The sequence below is a fragment of the Chrysochloris asiatica genome, unplaced genomic scaffold (assembly GCF_000296735.1).
Source record: "Chrysochloris asiatica unplaced genomic scaffold, ChrAsi1.0 scaffold00027, whole genome shotgun sequence".
NCBI lineage: Eukaryota > Metazoa > Chordata > Mammalia > Afrosoricida > Chrysochloridae > Chrysochloris > Chrysochloris asiatica.
Genome location: NW_006408545.1, coordinates 20,029,872 through 20,038,919, shown reverse-complemented (window position 1 = coordinate 20,038,919; position 9,048 = coordinate 20,029,872). Strand labels below are relative to the sequence as shown.

At 38.8% G+C, this 9,048-nt stretch overlaps 1 pseudogene; it reads left to right on the top strand.

The window, feature by feature from the left end:
- Positions 1–8,063, top strand: part of LOC102813237 — a 35,940-nt pseudogene extending 27,877 nt beyond the window's left edge.
- The last annotated feature ends 985 nt before the right edge of the window (positions 8,064–9,048 follow it).

The window sequence follows — 9,048 nt, the reverse complement described above, 5'->3', positions numbered from 1 at the left end:
CTTTCTACTCCCGTAAAGATTTACACCCTCGGAAACCCTGTACAGGGTCGCTATGGGTCGGACCCGACTCGATGGCACTTAACAACAACAACAATATATATATATAGCCATAGACACACATTAACACCTATCACAGACAATGTTGTACTTACTTCAATATAGATACTGAAATGTTCTTTTTAATGATGAATATGACGCCATTCCTCCTCAATTTATCATTCGCTGCATAATAAACCATGTGATCGTCAGAGTCAAATGGCCAATGCCAGTCCATTTCAACTCACTAATGCCTAGGATATAGGGAGCTCTGGCAGCGTAGTGGTTACGAATTGGGCTGTGAACCGCAAGGTCAGTGGTTGGAAACTACCAGCTGTTCCACGGGAGAAAGATGAGACTTTCTGCTCCCGTAAAGATTTACAGCCTTGGAAACCCTGTACAGGGTCGCTATGAGTCTGAACCGACTCCATGGCACATAACTAACCAACCAACCAATGCCTAGCATATAGATGCTTATGTGTTCCATTTCACTTTTGACAACTTCCTATTTTCCTTGATTCATGCTTCATATGCTCCATATTCCTGTTATTAATATAAATTTGCAGCTGTTTCTCCTCATTTTGAGTTGTGCCCCTTTAGCAAATGAAGGTCCTGAAAGTTTTACTCCATTCACTTCACTACTTTGAAGAGGCAGCTCTCCCAGTCGTAGTTTGAGTGCCTACCAACCCGAGGGGCTTATTTTCTGGTACAATAGCTTCAATTTTCTGGTGCTCTTCATCGTGTTTCAATGTTCCATAGTCTGGTGCTGACAGTGTTGCACTGCTATTTATAAGGTTTTCTGTGTTAATGTAGTCGTTATGAGTTGGACTGCTAACCTCAAGGTCAGCAGTTCAAAACTACCAGCTGTTCTGAGAGAAACAGATGAGGCTTTCTGGTCCAGTAAAGATGTGCAGCCACAGAAACCCTATACGTGGTCATTATGAGTCAGAATTGACTCCATGGCACATAACCAACCAACCAAATATTTGGAAGTAGTCTGTCAGTCCTTATTCCTAGTCTGTCTTAGTCTGGAAGCTCATCTGGAACCTGTCCACCATGGGTGACCCTGTTGTTGTTGTTGTGTGCTGTTGAGTTGGTTTCAACCCATAGCCACCCTGTATAGGTCTTCCAAGGAGCAGCTGGTGAGCCTGAACCACAAATCTGGGGGTTCAAAGTGACTTTGTATTTACAGTACCTATGGGATAGCTTCCAGAATCATAGCAACATGCAAGCCACTATATAGTACAACAAACTGACCAATGAGTGGTAGCATGTATTAGTATTTTATTTCTTTTTATTGACAAATAATATTCCGTTGTATGGATATACTACATTTTACTTATATTTATTTACTTATCATTTTATGGATATTTGGGGTTTTCTTCTACCTTTTTTGTTAACCATAAATATTTATTATTAAAGTATCCAGCACTACCCCTGAATATATGAGGTGATATGCCTCAGCTTACTCTCATGAATTGACTGTGCACTGGACAGCTAACCAATACTTGTTTTTGGTTCAATCCATCAACCTCTTGAACTGCTCTGGGACAGAACTGACTCAACAGCACTTAAAAAAACATGCATTCTTTGAATAAAAACTTTGAATAAAGAGATACAATTAAACATGCATAATAAGAGCTACTAAAAGGAGCTCTGGTAGCGTAGTGGTTACGAATCGGGCTGCGAACCTTAAGGTCAGCAGTTCGAAACTACCAGCTGCTCTGCGGGAGAAAGATAAGGCTTTCTACTCCCGTAAAGATTTACGCCCTCGGAAACCCCTGTACAGGGTCGCTATGGGTCGGAACCGACTCGACGGCACTTAACAACAACAACAACAATTTATTGACCACTTAAAAATAGTTTGTCAATTTTGACATGTTATTTCCAATCCTCACAACACAGATGAGGAAACTAAAACTCAGAGAAGTTAAATGAATCAGAGCTAGACGGGGTGGAGCCAAGCCCACAAGTGTCTGACTCAAAACTCACTTTTTATCCATTCTATCAGTCACAGATGCAAAAGTAAGGAAATAATAGTCATGAGTATGATGCATGTATTATTCTGGTATATTGTGATGATATAAATATATTGACTATAATTTGATGTTTCTATAAATGTATCTGAGTTGAAGACAAAACTATGAGTAAATCACTTCAGGGCTTGGTAGAGTAGCTGGGGGAAATCCTTACTAGTTAGTACGTAACCAATGGAGGCACAGATAGTCCCTACTTCAAGGATTGTTGTGAAGATTCAAAGTTAATTATTTATAAAGTAGTGCTCTGTCAGTCTAGAAAAACATATCTGTGTAGGAGTTGATAAGGAAATAGATTTGTCTAGGAGTCCTGGTGTGAAAGCCATAGGCTAAGCATTCACTTGAGTTGCGAGGTCAGCGGTTCAAACTTACCAGTCAGTCCTCAGAAATCCTATACAGGGTTTCTATGAGTTGGAACCAACAACAGAAAGAAAGAACCTAACTGGAAAAATCACAAGATGACGCCCTGAATCCTGTAAGCACGAGTGACTTTGCTGGTGTTTGTAAGCCAAGCATACTGAATGAGTGTCCTATCTAGATGAATCCAGGAGTGGAATGGCTGACCATCCTCTTGATCAAAACTTGAGCTTACATCTATCAATAATGTTTCAAAGACTCAATTTACTTACTATTGTTTTATATTCAAAACATTAGTTTTGGTTTTCATAGGCATTTCAGTTAGCACAATGTTAATTAATTAGGCTTCAAGTAAAACAGCTGCCATTGAGAAAGTCAAAATTTTCAAAATATAGTAAGTTCCAAAGTATATTTTTGACAAGCTAGCTTGAATACTGCATTGTGGATAACAAGGTTAAATAAAGGTTCTAATAAGACAAACAGCGACAATTTAAATAAATCAGATGTTTTTGTCGAAGATTACTCTGTGATTTTCTCCAATTATTCATGACATTTCACCCATTCATATTGTGATCTGCTTTAATAGTGGAAGAAGAAAAAAACCTGGTCTCCTTGTTTATTCTTTGTTCTCAAGGAGATAAGCTGTTTATAAAGACACGTTATTTGTTATTTAAATCACTTTTACTGAAGTTGTTTATTTCCTTGTTTCAGTTTCTAAAAATATTGCAACAATTGTAATGCTTCTTAGAGATGTCTATTCAATTCAGAGTGATTTGTACTGAAATTCTTTGCTAAATGGGCACAGGTGCTGATGTGTATAACATGCTAGAGTGAGTCAAAACTAATAAATACTTTAAAAAAGATGATGGGGATATAATTGTGTCAACTTTTGAAATCTATGATTAAAAACATTTTAGACCTCAATGTCATGGGTATATGTAAAGGTCTACCTCTATGCATGGCATTTTGTAAGTATTTAATACTAGTAGTAATAATAATAATAAATTAGGTACAACACCAAAACTATAAGCAGAAAAATTGCTTAATTTAAATCTAGAAATCTATTTATTAGAAAATGCCCTTTAATCACTTTACAGACTTTCAGGATCATAATTATTATATAAAAGTAATTACATTAAAAGATAATTTACTTGGTAGTAAAGTAGCAAATTAAAACTGAAAAACTACTTGTAAACAGAAATATATATATATATATATAAAATGGTTGAACAGCAACCATGGTAAATTATATCTCCTGCTTTTCTCTTTGCTATTATAAAATTATCTCCAGAATAAATTGTGATAGTTTGATATTAAAAAGTTATATGATAATATAGCATATAATTTATATTGTATGTCTTCCATATCAGTCTAAAACTCAAACTCTGACTTATTCTGGGTAATCAGAAGAATTGATATGTGAAATAAAGCCAAGTGGATATAATATTTTAAAGGGCAGCTGATTACTTCTAAGAACTAAAGGTTTCAAAATCCAGCTGGGTTGATTTGAACTAAAGAAATGAAGCCTGGCACCATAATTTACAGTATGTATTACTGCTGAATGAGCCTTGGATACTGCAAACTCGGATATGTGGATACACAGCTCTCCCTTTGAATTTGATGAGAATTGCTTGATCTAAGTGAGATACATGCTGGGAAAAGTGGGCCCTTACAAATGGTGTGTATAGACAGTAGAGGTCTCATGACACTTTCCTCATCTGGCCCCTCAGTTTTCCACCGTCCTTGTTTTGGCAAAAGACACTCAGCTTTGGAGTGAACCCTCCTTGAATTAGATATGTCCCATGACTAAAGGGTATCCAGGTTTTATCATCTTGAGAGTTTTACTTTGGAATTCCTCCATTATCAGTAAAGTTGGCTAAACAAAACTCACTTTGATTTAAATCTTATCCAGGTAATCTTTCCAAGATGTCCATCTGAAAAGAGCAAACAACTGATTCCTCAAATCATGGCTAATTCTGAATACAGTTACCTGGGGCAAGAACTGATATACTTTACAAGTTAGTTAAACATGAGTTAAATGAGTTCATATAGTTTTTTCATTTGAACTTTGAAGATTGGCTATGTTTTAGGCCAACCAACTTCAGTTCCTTTGAATGAGCAGTGTAGAATTGAAAAATGCTCAGCCTATTTGAGTGCCTGGACGCATCCCATCAAATCCAACTAAGAAACCATATAGCCATCAGTGGCAATCAAGGTTCTCTCTATGGTGGTATGATCTATTTTTTGTCTGTCTGTAGGTCTGGTACGGTACCTATGTAGTGCAAATGCTTTGTGCGCCACTGCTAACCTAAAGATTGGTGGTTCAGATTCACCCAGCGGTACCCATGGAAAACAGATCTGATGATCTGCTTCTTTTGAGATTACAGCCAAGGGTGGATGCACAACTCAAATAATGCAATCAATATCACTGAATTGTACTTGTACGGACACAAAGAAACTGTGGTGTTAGAATATGTTTTTGTTGTGTATATTTTCAACAAAATCAAATTAATAAAAACTTTTTTAAAATAGAAAGATTACAGCCAAGAAAACCTTATAGAGCAATTATGTAACACATGGGATTACCATAAATCAGAATCAGCTGAATAGCAACAACAATAGCATAGATCTGGTATCACAGTGATTTGATGAAATAGCTTATTAAACAGATCATTTTTCAGTCCCTATTACTATCCTGCTGACTTCAAGAGGAGGTAATAGCTGTGCTATTTTGGAGCAATCACTTTATTTCTCAGGTTCATTAAGTTTTATATAAAATATCTGGGTTAAAAACAGAAGATCCTTAAGGTCTCTTGAGGATCTAAACAAAATGTTTTAATTTAATTTGGATGTCTATCCTATATTAATCATTTTTGGTAATGATTATATACATAATGTAGTATTAAAACTGAGACATTATTGGAGGAACTATTAAAATTCAGTCTAATTATTTTAGGAGTCCTGGCAGTGTGGTTACCTATTGGGCTGCTAACTGCAAGATCAGTAGTTCAAATCTACCAGCCAGTCTGCCGGAGAAAGGTGAGACTTTCTGCTTCCATAAAAAATTTACAGCCTCAGTGACGACCGGGGGGGAGGGCAGGCTTGTAGTGTATACCCTTTGGTTGGTTGATGACGCATGGAGGGGATTGTAACCATGGCAATGAAATGATATACGATAGAATGAATGTAAAACTAATGTTCTCCCATGTAAACTATCACATAATTCATAATAAAACATTTAAAAAAATTTTTTTTTACAGCCTCAGAAACCCTATACAGGGTCACTATGAGTCAGAATCAACTTGCTGGCACACCACTACCACCACCACAATTGTTTTTACTAAAATTTTTTCCCAAAATTTGTAGGTCTTGTTCCCCAAATTCAAATATATTTTATTATTGTTGTTCAGTGCCATCAGGTTGGTTCTAACCTATAGTGACCCTATACACAGCAGAATGAAATACCACCCGGGCCTGCAGTACCTGCACCATCCTCACAAATTCCTGCTACGCTTGAGCCCATTGCTGCTGCCACTGTGCCAATCCACTTCATTGGTGGTCTGCCTATTTTTTGCTGACCCTCCACTTTACTAAGCATGATGTCCTTCTTCAGGAACTGGTCCCTCCTGACAACATGTCCAAAGTATGAGTAATAAAGTCTTGTCATCCTGGCTTCTAAAGAGCATTCTGGCTGTACTTCTTCCAACACAGATTTGTTTGTTCTTCTGGCAGTCCATGGTTCTTTTAATATTATTCACCAACACCATCATTCAAATGCACCCATTCTTCTACAGTCTTAAGCCCTGGTGACAGTAATAACAGCGAAGTTCAAAAAAGCAGAGAACAATAAATGCTGTGAGGATGTGGAGACACTGGGACCCTCCTACATTGCTGGTGGGAATGCAAAATGGTCCAACCACTCTGTAAAATGGTATGGCATTTCCTCAGAAAGTTGGAAATAGAAATACTTTATGATCCAGCAATTCCTCTACTTGGTATATATCCACAAGAAATACAAGCCATAACACGAGTAGATACATGCACACCAATGTTTATCCAAGCACTAGTCACAATAGCTAGAAGATGGAGACAGCCTAAGTGTCCATCAATGGAAGACTGGATAAACAAACTGTGGTATGTACACACAATGGAATATTATTCTACCTTGAAGAGTAACAAGGAAGCTGCAATCCACCACATGACATGGATGAAACTTGAGGACATTATGCTAATTATGCTGAATGAAATTAGTCACAAAAGGACAAATATTGCATAAGACCATTATTGTAAAACCTTAAGAAAAGATACCCATACTAAAAGGAAAAAAAAAAAAAACACAAAACAAAACATTCTTTGTTGGTTATGGGAGTGGGGGTAGAAGGTAGGAAAGGAGGGAACAGTAGAGCACAGGGTAGGGATAGATACATCATAGTTCGGGTGTTGGGGAGGGCAATACACAAGAAGGGGGAGGGGAAGGGAAGAACAAGGTAAATAGGGGAACACAGGCAGGTTTCAAGGGCTAAATGGGACAGAAGTAAATAGTGATGTATGCTCAACCTTGGAACAGGGCTCTGTGATACAGGGATCGAGGCATAGTTTGAATGGGTAAAAGAGGGGAAATAATGTTGAGATGCTTGACTGTCTTATGAATATTGGTTTCCCCTGCCTACTATTGTAAAATAGACATGAGTGGGATTGAAAGGAATATCAGGAAACATGATTACAGAAAGCTTGTAAGCCCATCTTCAGCCTATAACTGATTGGAATACCTAAAATTGGTTCTAGAACTTTCCCAGTGAAATAGGCTTCTTGTGGAGCCTTTGCAGTGTATAGAACGTTAGGTGTAATCCTGAGCCCCATCCAGAATCTCCTGAGATAGGACATTCCCACTGAAAAGGACAAGCAGACCAGCCTGGAGCAGCTAGAGGAAGAGAAGATACTTCTTGTAAGAAAGACCAGCAGGAAAAATCCAAAACAAAAATGGCAGTCTGGCACTTTTCTGGTTGCTGTGGTACTCGGCATCATATGCAACAAAGTGTCTTGTGACACCTTCTACGAGGCAGTGAGGGAAGTCCTGCATGGGAACCTGTGCAAGCACCGGAAGTTTTTGGAAACGGTGGAGCTGCAGATCCTCTTGAAGAACTATGACCCTCAGAAGGATAAACGCTTCTTGGGCACCATCAAGCCCCAAGTTCTCTGATTGTGCCCTTGGGGACCAGCAGCACTGTGATGAAGCAAAGGCTGTAGGTATCCCTCACATGGACATAGAAGTGCTCAAGAAACTCAACAAGAATAAGGAACTGGTAAAAAGTTGGACAAGAAGTATGATGCCTTTCTGGCTTCTGTGTCCCTGATCAAGCAAATCCCAAGGATCTTGAGACCAGGCCTGAATAAGGCTGGCAGATTTCCTTCCCTGCTAAATTAGATGAGGTGAAGTCCTCCATCAAGTTCCAGATGAAGAAGGTGCTATGTCTAGCAGTGGCTGCTGGCCATGTGAAGATGACAGATGATGAGCTTTTTTACAATATCCACTTGGCTGTCAACTTTCTGATTTCGTGGCTAAGGAAGTATTGGCATAATATCTGGGCTTTGTGCATCCAGAGCACCATGGGCAAACCCCAGTGTCTGTACTAAGGCACAACTCAATAAACCCTATTATTAAGTATTGAAAAAAAAAAGGCAGTCTGATTGGCTACTTCAAGAACAAGCAAATTGTTAGTCAGGGAGCCATCAAGGCAAGCAATCAAGTTCCCTCAGCACAAACCCCCCTCCAAGACTGAAACTCAAAGGGAACACATGAGCAGGCATGTAAGATTGCTGGTGACCATGTTGGTCAGCTGGTGAGTTGGAAAAGGGGGAAAGGCAGTAATGAAGATATGGGCTGAGTTCAACCATGTTCCATAGACTTCTGTTGACCTGGAGATGATAGCAATAAGAGGAAGGGCTGCCTGGTTGGTCCAAAGTGTGGTGAGACCTGGGGACTCCTGAGCCTAGGGACAAGGACATAGTCACAGAGAGCTAGAGCTGAGAGTGAAGCATCTAGCTGATATGAAGTGAGGGGAGAAGCACAAAAATGCCCAAACTTTCAGATAGTACCCATTTGACCAAGCCTCGATGGCTTGATGATCAGAACTAGAGGAAGACATACAACAATATTTGATAAAGAAAACAAGTGAAATTGCTACAATTTGAATAACTTACATATACTTACGGATGTAATAGCTTAAAATACCAACTGAAAGAGGAGTCTTCACATCAAGTATCAATCCTAACCCTTCTGTATATAGGGTTGTTAGGGATGGACAACTTAGACATTGGCTAGGGGGGGGGGGGGGGCTGTAAAGGCACAAAGTGACTTGGCTTACAAGTTTTCAAGAGGGAGTTTGGTTTCAGAGTATGAGGGGATGGTACAATCCTCACTGAATAGTTTTCATCTTGTTTAGATAGGTCTGGTGAAAGGAGATGGGGATAAGATTCTTGATTCAGTAGTGAATAATTGTTATCATGATTAATTGCGACTGTCACAACTGTAAAGGTAGAAGTTATGTAACAAAAAGGGGGGAGTAGTTAAGTCGCTGGAGAAGTATGTCATGCTGGGTAAGATGGAGGGTCAGAGAAA